Source organism: Leucoraja erinacea, chromosome 22 (assembly GCF_028641065.1).
Source record: "Leucoraja erinacea ecotype New England chromosome 22, Leri_hhj_1, whole genome shotgun sequence".
Taxonomy (NCBI): Eukaryota; Metazoa; Chordata; class Chondrichthyes; order Rajiformes; family Rajidae; genus Leucoraja; species Leucoraja erinaceus.
Window position 1 is genome coordinate 5074688 of NC_073398.1, and position 14879 is coordinate 5089566.

Consider the following 14879-nt stretch of genomic DNA (forward strand, 5'->3'; position numbering starts at 1 on the left):
TGAAACAGTTGAGGCGGGTACAGTTGCAGTATTTACAGGACATTTGGACAAGTAGGAAAGGTTTAAAGTCATATGGCCTATATGCAGGCAAATACAATTAGTTAGGAAGGGGATTTTATTTGGCATGGACGTTGGGCCAAATCTATGAATCTTAACTCCTAGAGATGATTTCCGAGGAAAGTAGACAATTAAGCGAGTTAATGAAAAATTACCCTGATAGCCCCCTCCTCATCTTTAGTCAGTTAACCATAGTTGAGTAATAATTACAGAGTAACAGTTTAGTTTATTGTTATGTGTGTTGAGGTACAGTAAAAAGCTTTAATATTAACCGTAACATCATTAACTCTTAAAATATAGCACAGTACAGCCTTCCGGTAGCATTCCCTACACAGGAGGGGCTATTTACAGAAGACAATTAACCTTCACCCGCACGTCTTTGGGACGTGGGAAGATACCGGAGCACCTGGGGTCAAACACACAAGTTGGTAGGGAGAACTTGCAAACTCCGCACAGACAGCACCCGAGGGCAGGATGGAACCTGGGTCTCTGGCGCAGTGAGGCAGCGCCAGATTTCTATGCTGTGTGACTGCACACTGTGGACCGAAGGTAGACAAAAATGCCGGAGAAACTCAGCGGGTGAGGCAGCATCTATGGAGCAAAGGAAATAGGCAACGTTTTGGGTCAAGACCCTTCTGCAGACTGATGTGGACCGAAGGGCCTGTTTCTGTACAGCATGGCTATTTTCCCCAAGCTAAACACCTCCCAGGCAGGGGATTGGTGGGAAAGGTCTAGTGGTCTTATGTTCTACACAAAGTGACTGCCACGTTAACTGTTGCGCAAGCAACCACAATGAAGAAGGGTCTCGACCATTCCTTCTCTCCAGAGATGCTGCCTGACCAGCTGAGTTACTCCAGCTTTTTGGGTCTGCAATCTAGAAAAGCGCTACAAGAATGCAACTTCTACACTACAATAATCCCACAGAATCATCAGGTTCAACCTCCCCTCCCCAAATCCCAACCCTGGTAGTAAAAGTATTTCATCCGCATTAGCTTTGGAAGTAAGCGTGACCCCCCCCCCCCCCCCCATCCAAGTCCTGCCACTCACCTACCCTGTAGTCCAGCAGCGGGCAAGAGTCCAGAGTGTTGTATGGTCATATGTCCCAGATAGAACAATGACATTCTTACTCGCAGCAACACATGTAAACATAGTACACCGTAAACAAAATGATAAACGAGAAAAAAATGCAGTCGTTGTGTATATTCATAAACACATATATACACACATATATATATACATACACACATATGTTCACACATACACTCACACATATATATGCACATACACACATGTGATGTATGTATATGCGTGTGTTGAATGTATGTCTGGTGTATACGTATATATGTATGCGTGTAGTGTGCTGTATGTGTGTGCTGTGTAAGTGTGTGTATATGTGTGCTGTGTGTGTATGTGTGCTGTATGATACAGCACACATATACACCCTCTTACACAGCACACACATACAGCACACTACACGCATACATATATACGTATACAGCAGACATACATTCAACACACGCATATACATACATCACACACATACATACCGCACAAACACATGCAAACACATAGTGCGGGCGGAACTGGAGCCGTGCAAACGCTCAGTAAACTTGCATCCAACTTACCGACTGCATGGGGAGGGTGTGAGCCGGTGGCCCGTGTGTGTGGGGGGTCGGGGTGTGCTCCAAGCCGCTCCTGTCTCTCTGCAGAGGAGGGAGAGCACGGCCTCAACTCCTAGTCCCGCTGCCCCGGGGCTGGTGCTGCAGCTACTCGGCCGGCAGGCAGGCAGGCGCCACAACTCTCTCTCTGTGTCTCTGTATGTGTGTGTGTGTGCAACACCACAGCAAGCTCAGAGCCGGACAGCCCACCAGCCTGGCCCTCCCCTCCCAGTAAGCATGCCGGGATCCCTTAAAGAGCTCCTGCACCGCCGGCCCAGCACACTGCCCCCCCACTGTCCGGGACGCTGCATTTGTGCACCCCTCTACCCTAGTACATCTGTGCACCCCTCGGGTGCTGCATTTCACCACCCCGGAGTAGTGCATGCACTCTGCGGCGTTGCATCTTCCCCCGGGAGAGTGGGCGCTGCTGCTGTGTGGAGTTGCACTCCCACCCCCCTCGGGAGACTCCCTGGGAGTTGCATCTCCCCCCTGGAACAATGCATGCATTAACCCCGCGGGAGTTGCATCTCCCCCTGGAATAGTGCATGCATTAACCCCGCGGGAGTTGCATCTCCCTCCTGGAACAATGCATGCATTAACCCCGCGGGAGTTGCATCACCCTCCTGGAACAATGCATGCATTAACCCCGCGGGAGTTGCATCTCCCCCCTGGAACAATGCATGCATTAACCCCGCGGGAGTTGCATCTCCCCCCTGGAACAGTGCATGCGTTAACCCCGCGGGAGTTGCATCTCCCCCCTGGAACAATGCATGCATTAACCCCGCGGGAGTTGCATTCTCCCCCCATGGAACAGTGCATGCGTTAACCCCCCGGGAGTTGCATCTCCCCCCTGGAACAATGCATGCATTAACCCCGCGGGAGAGCGGACATCTCCCTTGGACAGTGTGCACATCTCCGGGACGTTGAGTGCATCCTCCGACAGCTGCACCCCCCCCCCCCCCCCCCCCCCGCGCGGTAAGTGCGTGCACCGTGCAGAGTTGCGTCTCCCCTCGGGGCAGCTTGTTCATGCACATGTACAGCACATACACGACCCTCCCCTAGATCTGCAACTCTCCCCGGCCGGGACGGTATGTGCGGGTGACCCCCCCGAGTGATGCATCCGCATCCTGGGACAGTGTTTGTACCACGGGGACTCTATGGAGCTGCATCTTCCCCGGGAGACGTGGGAGATCTGCATGCATCTGCAGTTACAGCATGGCTACCCTCCTCCCCGGGAGTTGCATCTGCCGCCGGGACGCAGTGTGTGCATGAGGGATACATCATGTGCACCCTCCCCGAGATCTGCAACTCTCCCCGGTATGGGAAGGGGGAGATGCATTTCCCCCGAGGAGAGATGCATCTCCCCATCCCATCCCGAGACAGTGTTTATGCCTCTGGGGCAATGTGTTGTCTTGGGGGCTAACTGGAGCTGGTTGTGCACCCTCCGTGAATTGCATCTCTCCCCCACCCCCCGGAAAGTAGATGCAGCCTCCCCGTGATCTGCAGGTCTCCCAGGGAGAGTGCATAGCCGAGAGTTGTATGCAGAAACCTCGACCCTTGCATCTCCCCCCCAGGAGAGTGTGTGCACCCACTGCGGGAATTGCATGCAGGCCCCCTCCACTCTTTGCTGTGGACCTCCAAAGAGTGTGTGCACTAGGAATCTGTTCCTCGGGACAGGGTGCCCACCCCTTGGAGGAGGGGGGTTGGTCGGGCAGATTGCAGCAACCCCCCTGTACACCAAAGATACTAGTATCTTTGATGTACACGGTGTGGGGGGGTCCCCACTCCAGTAATCCCGCCCTACCGCCGCTGCTCCTCAAACCAAAGATACTCCACTAATACTCCTCTAGGACCATAAGCGTCTCTTGATGTCCTCTGAGGGAGCTCTGTATACTGTATGTATGTATTTATGGTATGTATTGTTAGATCTATGCAGCACGTTAGTACCTTCACTGATATAAAGCACTTTGGTCAACGAGGGTTGTTTTTAAATGTGCTATAGAATTAAAATTGACTTGACTTGTATCTTTGCCTCAAACGCTGGTTTGTGGTGACCTGTCATTCTGCAAGGGCATGGTGAACTGCTTGCACCCGCTGTGACCCTGGCTGCACAGCTCACAAACCGGCCACACACACACTGACAGACAGCCACCACTGGCCGGAGCATGCAGATAGAGCAGATTCACAATCTGCAATCACACACACATACACACACACACTGCTTAGAAACGAACAGAGACAGCACTCATCTCACAGAGTCAGAAACACGGAGATATTAAACAGCCACACACACACATCAAACACATATCACAGGTCTCGAGCCCAAACGTCACCCACTCTTCTCCAGAGATGCTGCCTGTCCCGCTGAGTTACTACAACATTTTGTGTCTAGCTGCAGTTTAAACCAGCATCTGTAGTTCCTTTCTACCACGTATCGCATGCAGGCATGTCACTGATATATCTCTCACTTCTCTGTACTGGGCCTCCTCCACTGTCAGAGTGAGGCCATTCGGCCCATCAAGTCTACTCCACCATTGAATCATGGCTGATCTATCCCTCCTAACTCCATTCTCCTTCCCCTCCCCATAACTCCTGTACTAATCAAGAATCTGTCTATCTCTGCCTTAAAAATATCATTGTGGGCTCCATGACCATCAGTGCTGGCTCTGATTTGATCTGTACTTTTTCATTCCTCAAGTATCCCTTTCCCCTTTCAGTCTGAAGAAGTGTCCAAGCCCGAAACATCACCCAGAGATGCTGCCAGTTCCATTGAGTTACCCCAGCAAGGAACAGCAGATGCTGATTTACCCGCTGAGTTACATCCTACACTTTATGGTTGTTTTCCTGCATTCTCTCTGTAAAATACCTGAGAGGATTCATAAGATCATAAGACATAGGAATACTATATTTCCATGAATGGATAAACATGTCTTCTATCCAGACATAAAAACACAAATATATATTCATAATCACACATGAATTTCATATTGAAGGATTTGTGCATCAAACAGCCTTCAAGTGCACATATATATATGGCGTACACAATCTCTTGTTCATAAACACAAACAAACTGGAAATATATAAATATTTTCAACCAGACAGGAACATGAGTTGATCACATGTTCAAGAAGGAACTGCAGATGCTGGAAAATCGAAGGTAGACAAAATTGCTGGAGAAACTCAGCGGGTGCAGCAGCATCTATGGAGTGAAGGAAATAGGTAACGTTTCGGGCCGAAACCCTTCTTCAGACGCCTTGATCACATGCCATGCATGTATGCATTGCCATACTGTGCATGCATGAATATCCAAACAGGAACACACCACGCACATTTAAACACATCAATCGCTACATAGTTATGCCACGCATGCATGGATACACAGGCAGTCAAATTGTACAAAAACACACAGGTTAAAGTAGAAACAAGGAACTGCACGTGCTGTTTTACACCTATTTCCGTGCGGTATCTCTGAAGTATAGCGTCTAAAGATTTTGCAACGAGCGAGATTTTGCACAAAAGTGACCCACAAACGTGACTTCCCCTGAGATAATCAATCTTGGCTTACGATGTGTAGCTAATAAAATCTCCACACAGTGCAGTTCCTGAGCCATTTCATTCAATGGATGCTGTGTATACGTTGCTGTATCAGTATCGCCTCGTGATTCATACACCGTCAGATCTCATCCACTCAACACTTTGTTCTTGCTTGTCATTTATCGATCTTGCTGCTTGTGTGGATGGCATTGCAATTTAATAAAGAGATATAGAGTGGAGACAGGCCCTCGGCCCAACTTGCCCACACCGGCCAACAGGCCTCATCTACAATTAATCCCACCTGCCTGGGTTTGGCCCATATCCCTTTAAAGGGGCGGCACGGTGGCGCAGAGGTTGCTGCCTTACAGCGCTTACAGCGCCGGAGACCCGGGTTCGATCCTGACTACGGGTGCTGTCTTGTCTGTATGGAGTTTGAACGTTCTCCCCGTGACCTGCGTGGGTTTACTCCGAGATCTTCGGCTTCCTCCCACACTCCCAAGATACAGGTAAGTGGGCAAATTGGATTGGTAAATGTAAAAATTGTCCCCAGTGTGTGTAGGGTAGTGTTAATGTGCTGGGATCGCTGGGCAGCGCAGGCTCAGTGGACCGAAGGGCCTGTTTTCACGCTGCATTTCTAAACTAAACCTGTCCTTTCCATGTACCTGTCTAACTGTTTGTTAAACATTGGGATAGTCCTTGCCTCAACCACCTCCTCTGGCAGCTCGTTCCATACACCCACCACCCTTTATGTGAAAAAAACACATTGCTTATTTTTTTACTGACTCGCCATTTTTCACTCAGGCCTCCTGATTTCAATGGGCAGTTCACGCCAAGTTTAGTACAGTTGTAAGTTATCCGTAAATATCTTTGTGGGTGTTATCGAGAGACGTGGACGTATAAATTAAATAGGCCAAGTAGAGGCCGCACGGTGGCGCAGCGGTAGAGTTGCTGCCTTACAGCGCCAGAGACCCAGGTTCGATCCTGACTACGGGTGCTGTCTGTACGGAGTTTGCACGTTCTCCCTGCGTGACCTGCGTGGGTTTTGTCCGACGTCTACATTTTCCTTCCACACTCCAAAGACGTACAGGTTTGTAGATTAATTGGTTTGGTATAATGGAAAATTGCCGCTTGTGTGTAGGATAGTGTTAGTGTGCAGGGATTGCTGGGTCGAACGGCCTGTTTCTGTGCTGTATCTCTGAACTAAACTAAAACTAAAACTATAAGATCAGACACAGTGATGATTGAGTTGTTTACGACAGGGAAGCAAAAGGTCAAGAGACTGGGGAAAGACAAATGGTGCAGTAGTATTTTACTTCTGCAGGGAGTATAATCTGACAGGATGAAAAGAGTATAGATGCAGTGGGGAGAAAAAGAGCTAAACTTTGCAACCAGCGCGACGTTTATGTTTGAGTTTGAGTTTCGTTTGTTGTCACGTGCACTGAGGTACAGCGAAAAGCTTTTAATTTGGCGATACAGCACAGAAGCATGCACTTGGGCCCACCGAGTCAACGCAGGCCGGTGATCCTGGCACACTAACACCATCTCACACGCACTTGGAACAATTTACCATTTTACCAATGCCAATCCACCTTTGGAGCGTGGGAGGAAAGTGGAACTCTCGGAGAAAACCCACGCAGAAAACCCACCAGGACTAGGGGAGAATATGTGTTCGGCACGGACTAGAAGGGTCGAGATGGCCTGTTTCCGTGCTGTAAATTGTTATATGGTTGTTATATGGTTATAGTTTATAGGGAGAAGGTATAAACTCCGCAGTTAGGATTGAAACTCGGTGTCTGGCGTTGTAAGGCAGCAACTACCGCTGCACTAACATGCCACCCAGTTTTGTTGCACTCTAACCAGTCAGCGGAAAGACAATACATGATTACAATCGAGCCGTCCACAGTGTACAGATACAGGATAGAGGGAATAACGTTTAGTTCAATAGAAAAGTCCGATGAAAAGATAGTCCGGGGGGTCTCCATTGAGGGAGAGTAGTTCAGGAACGCTATCTGGGTGTGGTAGGTAGGATGGTTCAGTTGCCTGATAACAGCTGGGAAGAAACTGTACCTGACAATGATGATGATAAAATGAATTTGCATTTTGCATACAAAGTACGTGATAGAGTCGCCACAAAGTTGCAGACAAAGTTCCAGAAAGTACTCATCCCTTCCTTTTCCTTTGAAGGACACAAAATGCTGGAGTAACTCAGCGGGGTCAGGCAGCATCTCTGGAGAAAATGGCCCTGACCTGAAATGTTACCTCTCCAGAGATGCTGCCTGACGCCGCTCAGTTACTCCAGCACTTTGTGTCCTTTTTTTATAAGCCAACACTTCACGTTCCTTGTTTCTACCGCCCTTTAAAATGGCCCCTCTCATATGAAAGCTATGCCCTCTAGTCTGTGTCATTACCACCCTGGCACTAAAAAGATTCTGACTGTCTACCCTATCACAATTTTATATACTTCTATCAAGTCTCCCGTCAAACATCCACAGAAGGCTGTGGAGGCCAATGGATATTTTAAAGGCAGAGATAGATATTCTTGATTAGTACGGGTGTCAGGGGTTATGGGCAGAAGGCAGGAGAATGGGGTTTGGAGGGAGAGATAGATCAGCCATGATTGAATGGCGGAGGAGGCATGATGGGCTAATCCTGCTCCTATCACTTATTAATTTACAAACCTCTGGCGTTCCAGAGAAAACAATCCGAGTCGTGATTTAAAAGCCACATGAAATGTATTCTTTGTCTTTTCCCTTTATTTATTCCTTTGCCCGACAGTGGAGTGCTGGCCGCCTGCATCTCGTGTTGATGAGAGGAGTGCCAATTTAACATGCACCCACGTATGGAGGCCAGATCCAATTGACTGAAGCCCACACACGGCACTCTGAGTAATAGCCATCAGTCAGTCCGTGATTGTTTGAGTGACTGTTCCCCTGCAACCTTCCGTTTAAGCTGGCCTCTGCTTATTTACCTCCTGGTCTCATTAGTGTGAGGGCGCCTTCATCAAATGAAATTATAGGCTGTAACGAGTTTTGGGCTCAGCCGCTGTTGCAAGCTCTAAGTGCATGCAGTGCGTGGACATCAGTTGACCTCTTTCGCTGCTGAAACTTTCGTCGATTCACTCCCTCCCCTCCTACTGTGCATCGCTTGATGCATTGATATCCTGCAGTGAGCTGCCTCCTGCAAAACGGCACTGGCCCTTTAGTCATTACGCTTTAGAGTGTCTCTCTGTGTCTGTGTGTGTCTGCCTGTTTGTCTGGCTGCGTTACAGCACACAAACAAGCCCTTCAGCCCACGGAGTCTGCACCGACCAGCGTTCTCCGCACACTAACACTATCCTACTCACACCAGGGACAATTTACAATATTTTTTACCGAAGCCAATCAAACTACAAACCTGCACGTCTTTGGGATGTGGGAGGAAACCGGAGCATCCGGAGAAACGGGGAGAACGAGCAAACTCCGCACAGATAGCACCCGTGATCAGGATCGAAACCGGGTCTCTGGCACTGTGAGGCAGCAGCTCTACGCTGCGCCACCGTGCCGCACAATCAATGAGTTTCCAGCTGCCTGGAACACGGATGCTCAGGGTAACATCGTGCTTCAGTCTGATGCAGGCAGCCTTATATCATACCGGCAAGCTGCAGAAGTTAGATGCCTGTGGTAGATGACTTTATCCTGGCCCCTGCCCCAAATACATCTGTTTATCTTCATACAAAATCTCTTCCCCCCAGCTATCAGGCTTCTGTACGGCCCTTATCTATTTATCTATTTATTTATTTGTTTATTTATTTATTTATACATTTATTTGTCCATTTATTTATTTATTTATTTATTTATTTATTTGTGTGTGTGTGTATATATTTATATTACGGTATATGGACACATTGATCTGTTTTGTAGTAAATGCCTACTATGTTCAGTGTGCTGAAGCAAAGCAAGAATTTCATTGTCCTATCAGGAACACATGACAATAAACTCACTTGAACTTCATAAGCTAGGGTACTTTGCGATTCACCTCTACCCCATTGCGGACATTGGACTTTGTCCCTGGAACTGGCGCCACACAGAGCAACACATGGTGTATTGGTAGAGCTGCTGCCTCACAGCCCCACAGACCCAGGTTTGGTCCTGACTAAGGGTGCTGTCTGTGTGGTGTTTGCACGTTCTCCCAGCCCCGCATGGGTTTCTCCAGGCGCTCCAGTTTCCTCCCACATTCGAAAGAAGATTGTAGATTAGTTGGCCCTCTGTAGAATTGCCCCTATTGTGTAGGGAGTGGATGAGATAGTGGGATAACATGGAACTGGGATGAATGGGTGATCGATGGTTGGTGTGGACTTGGTGGGCCTCAGGGCCTGTTGCCATGCTGTATCTCTAAACTCAATGCTGAGAACTATATTCTGCCCTCTGTATCTTCCCCTTTGCTCTATAGTACCTGTTGTGTTTGAGTTTGACTTGAATGTATTTATTATCTGATTGTATTATATGGATAGGATGGGTTTAGAGGGATTTGGGCAGGTGGGACTAGTTTAGCTGAGACATGTTGACTAGTGTGGGGAAGTTGGGCCGAAGGGCCTGTTGCCATGCTGTATGACTCTGGAACTCTATGGCTATTGGATCTGACTGGATAGCATGCAAAGCAAAGGTTTTCACTGCATCTTGCTACACGTGACAATAGTAAATAAATCTGGCCCTATTTATAGAGGTTAAAATTTCCACCCCATCAACCACAATCCATTCCCATCAAAATCAGCTCCACTAGTCCAGCTATCAGCTATCATCTATCACTGTGACAGAAACCTGGTTTAGTGTTCTTTGGCTTGTTGTACAAAAGCAGATAAGCAGCAAGTGACCTGAAAAGTCACCTATCTCTTGTCTCCAGAGATGTTGTCGGACCCGCTGAGTTACTCCAGCCTTTTGTGTCTATCCTTGTGCTTATTAGTCAGTTTATTTTATTTTATTGTCACGTGTACTGAGGTACATTAAAGATGCTTTTGTTGCGTGAAAGACAATACATGATTACTTTTTTTTAAAATATTTTTATTAGAAGCAGTATACAAAAGTATAAATCGCGGCATATGACATAATACATTTATTGTACAGCTTCCATTTTGATTTTATCAATACATGATTACAATCGACCCATTTACAGTGTACAGATACGGGATAAAGGGAATAACGTTTAGTGCAACATCAAGTCCAGTAAAGTCCTATTAAAGATAGTCCGAGGGTCTCCATTAAGGTAGATAGTTCCTCAGTTGGTGATAGAATGGTTCAGTTGTCCCTGCCAGGCAGCCCTGGTGGACCACCTTCACCAGATGGGTTTTTCTGGTCCAAGAAGGCAGCTCACTAGCACCTTCTCAAGGGCAAATGTTGGCCTTGCCACCCATTCCCACATCCAGAAAATGATCATAGTGAACCAAATATATAATTGGCTGAAAACCACTCTGGAACACTTGGGGCGGCACGGTGGCGCAGCGGTAGAGTAGCTGCCTTACAGCGCCAGTGACCCGGGTTTGATCCTGACTACGGGTGCTGTCTGTATGGAGTTTGCACGATCTCCCTGTGACCGGGATTTTGTTTTGGTTTCCTCCCACATCCTAAAGACACGCAGGTTCGTAGTTTAATTGACGTCTGTAAACTGTCCCCAATGTATAAGATAGTGCTGGTGTGATCATTGGTTGGCGTAGACTCGGTGGGCCGAAGGGCCAGTTTCCACACTGTATCTCTAAAGTCTGAAGCATGACCTTTTCGGATGGCACGGTGGAGCAGCGGTAAAGGTGCTGCCTTACAACACCAGAGACCCCGGTTCAATCCTGACCACAGGCGCTGTCTGTACGAAATTTGTACATTATCCCCGTGACCTGCGTGGGTTTTCTCCGAGATCTTCGGCTTCCTCCCACACTCCAAAGGCGTACAGGTTGGTAGGTTAATTGGCTTGGTAGAAGAGTAAATTGTCCCTAGTGTGTGTAGGATAGTGTTAGTGTGCGGGGATCGCTGGTCGGCACGGGCCGAAGGGCCTGTCTCCGTGCTGTATCTCTAAACTAAATAAGTTATTGGGGGTGAGGACAAGTTCTGCCTGTTAGTAGAGGGGAGCTGGCTGGGTGTCCGTTCAAGGAAGAACTGGAGGGCCTTGAGACCCTCCTGGTGGGGGATGGAGGTGTAGAGGGACTGGCCATCCATGGTAAAGATGAGGAGATGGAAATCATTGAAGTACTGAAGAGCATGTGAGGTGTCTCGGATGTGAGTCGGAAGGGACTGGGTCATGCGGGGATAAAATACACTTGAGGTATTTGGAGATGAGTTTGAAGAAGGGTTTCGGCCCGAAACGTTGCCTATTTCCTTGGCTCCATAGATGCTGCCTCACCCGCTGAGTTTCTCCAGCATTTTTGTCTACCTTCGATTTTCCAGCATCTGCAGTTCCTTCTTGGAGATACGTTTGATGGGGCAGGAGTAGGCAGAGACAATTAGAAGTACTAACGCAAAAGATCAGTGTTAGCACTCTGTAGATGTGACCTCGTTCCTTGTATCTTATACAGAAGATGCTCCCACATGCCCGGGTGGCACAGTGGTGCAGTGATACAGCTACTGCCTCACAGCGCCAGAGACCCAGGTTCGATCCTGACCACGGGCGCTGTCTGTACGAAGTTTGTACGTTCTCCCCGTGACCTGCGTGGGTTTACTCCGAGATCTTCGGTTTCCACTCACACTCCAAAGACGTACAGGTTTGTAGGTTAATTGTCTTCAGTAAAATCGTAAATTGCCCCAAGTGTGTTTCGAGGTAGTGTTAGTGTGCGGGGATCTGCTGGTGGCCGCGGATTTGGTGGGGCCGACCAGGGCCTGTTTCTGTGCTGTATCTCTAAAATAAACTAAATGCATTTTTGTCTACCTTCGATTTTTCCAGCATCTGCAGTTCTTCCTGAAACTAAATGCAAATCGGATTAGAATGAATGAATGGTATTTATTGCCACATGTACCATGGCTACCCCGGCACAGCGACAGCTTTGTTACACACAGCCCGGGCAGTACATGTGTCGCCACCTGTTGGCACTGACATAGCTACAAAAGTACTGAGCAGTCCCATCTACTGCCTGTCCCCACGGCTCCCTTCCCCCTGCCACTTCCCCCTTTGTTCTTGGTGACACCCCCAGTGCCCCCCCCCACGCCGGGTTCCCCAACATTGCTCCCGCCGGTCGGCCCCTCCTTAAACGATGACGCCCAGCATTTGTGTGATGCAATAGCCACTTCACCAGTGGGAGGCTGTGACGTCATTCATTTGACCAGCACATCCCCTGATTGTGACATCACGAAGCAACCTCCCCCATAACTTTGTTTTAGATTAAACTCTGAGCAAATGACCAAATCAGAGATTTCCAATTGGTTCAGCATCTGCAGGTATAGTACGATCCCGTTGACACACTTCCAACTCACAATGGGTCAGATCTTGCTGGAGTAGGTACTCTCCCTCTCCTGTGGCCTCTGGGTCAATTATCATTCTCGGACTTGCATCAAATGATGACGCCAGCATTGTGTGCCTTCAACTCATGACTCCGCACAAAATAAGGGAAGGCAGCAAGAGAGAGAGAGAGAGAGAGAGAGAGGGTGGATTACAATCTGAACAGGTAATGGAAGACCAAACACGAAGCATTGGATTGTGAGAAAAGTGCGGAAAAAAAGATACGAGAGATCTAAGGTGGTGCAGCGGGTAGAGTTGCTGCCTCACAGCGCCAGAGTCCCGGGTTCGATGGCTACGGGTGCTGTGTACGGAGTTTGTACCTTCTCCCCGTGACCTGCGTGGGTTTTCTCCGGGTGCTCCGGTTTCCTCCCACACGTACAGATTTGTAGGTCGATTGGCCACTTGTTACTGTGATCGGCGCTGTAAATCCCTCTGCCCGCCGCGCCTGTACGTCAGCAGTCAGCGTGATTGGTGTGTAACAGGAGTAAACGCTGGCTGAAAGCACCCACGGGCTCGGGCATTTGCACAGAGAGAGAGAGAGAAGCAGAGCGTTTGCGTTTCCGGTCAAGAAAATGTATTCAAAACTGATAAAAGGTTAGAAATAAAAGAAAAATGGCAGAGAAATATAGGGAGGATGAGGATAGAAATAAAGACCTGGTCTCTAATGGGGGTGGTAACAGAAGCTGGCAGACTCAGGCGCGGCACAGTGGCGCAGCTGGTAGAGCGTCTGCCTCGCAGCGCCAGACAGCCGGGTTTGATCCTGACCTCGGGTGCTGTCTGTGTGGAGTTTGCACGTTCTCCCCGTGACCATGTGTGCTCCTCCGTCCCGGGTGCTCCAGTTCCCTCCCACATCCCAGAGGTGTGCGGGTTTGTAGGTTTAATTGGCTTCTGTAAAAGTGGGATTAAAACCGAGATGAGAAGAACTTTTTTCACACAGAGTGGTGAATCTCTGGAACTCTCTGCTGCAGCGGGTAGTCGAGGCCAGTTCATTAGCTATATTTAAGAGGGAGTTAGATGTGGCCTTGTGGCTAAGGGGATCAGAGGGTATGGAGAGAAGGCAGGTATGGGATACTGAGTTGGATGATCAGCCATGATCATATTGAATGGCGGTGCAGGCTCGAAGGGCCGAATGGCCTACTCCTGCACCTAATTTCTATGTTTCTATAATGTAGAACTGGTGTGAATGTGTGATCGATGATCAGCATGGGCTCGGTCCGCTGAAGGGTGTTTCTGTGCTGTACCTATCAATCAAAGGATGCTTTCACAGGAGGAATGCACGAGAATATTTAAATTTAGGTTGTACCCAGATTGGCATATCGTGCCTGGTTTAAAACAAATCCTTGGGCCCACTGAATCTGCAGACCAGCGATCACCCCCCTACACTAACACTATATTATGGGGCAGCACAATGGCGCAGCGGTAGAGTTGCTGTTTTACAGCGCCATAGACCCCACGTTAGATATAGTTCTTAGGGCTAACAAAATCAAGGGATATGGGGAGAAAGCAGGAACAGCTAACTGATTCTGGATGGTAGACAAAAATGCTGGAGAAACTCAGCGGGGTGAGGCAGCATCTATAGATGCTGCCTCACCCCGCTGAGTTTCTCCAGCATTTTTGTCCACCGTCAATTTTTCCAGCCTCTGCAGTTCTTTCGTAAACTGATTCTGGATGATCAGCCATGATCATATTGAATGGCGGTGCTGGCTCGAAGGGCCGAATTAGCCTACTCCTGCACCTATTTTCTGTGTTTCTATGTTTGATCCTGATTACGGTTGTCTGGAGTTTGTACGTTCTCCCCGTGACCTGCGCGGGTTTTCTCCAGCTGCTCTGACTTCCTCCCACACCCCAAAGCCACACAGGTCAGTCGATTAATTGGCTTCGGTGAAAATTGTAAATTGTCCTCAGTGTGTGTAGGACAGTGTTAGTGCGGGACGATCGCTGGTCGGTGCAGACTCGGTGGGTCGAGGGGCCTGTTTGCGCGATGTATCTCTAAACTAAACTCAACTATCCCACACACACACTAGGGACAATTTACCATTTTTACCAAAACCAATTAGCCTGCAAACCTGTACGTCTTTGGAGTGTGGGAGGAAACCGGAGCGCCCGGAGAAAACCCACGTGGTCACGGGGAGAACGTACAAACTCTGTACATGTGTTACCCGAGGTCAGGATGGAATA

General features: G+C 48.6%; 3 protein-coding genes across 4 annotated transcripts in view; 2 read left to right on the plus strand and 1 right to left on the minus strand.

The window, feature by feature from the left end:
• rassf8b (Ras association domain family member 8b) overlaps positions 1 to 1898 on the minus strand; it is a 72778-nt gene extending 70880 nt beyond the window's left edge. For both annotated transcript variants that reach the window (XM_055652810.1, XM_055652811.1), the window contains exon 1: positions 1683 to 1898. The gene's annotated coding sequence lies outside the window, so the exon portion shown is untranslated. The remainder of the gene's footprint in view (positions 1 to 1682) is intronic.
• Positions 1 to 14879, plus strand: part of itpr2 (inositol 1,4,5-trisphosphate receptor, type 2) — a 387486-nt gene that overhangs the window by 364965 nt on the left and 7642 nt on the right. The gene's annotated exons all lie outside the window — the stretch shown is intronic.
• Positions 12556 to 14879, plus strand: part of LOC129708032 (lamin-B2-like) — a 98611-nt gene continuing 96287 nt past the window's right edge. The window contains exon 1 of the mRNA XM_055653574.1: positions 12556 to 12867. The gene's annotated coding sequence lies outside the window, so the exon portion shown is untranslated. The remainder of the gene's footprint in view (positions 12868 to 14879) is intronic.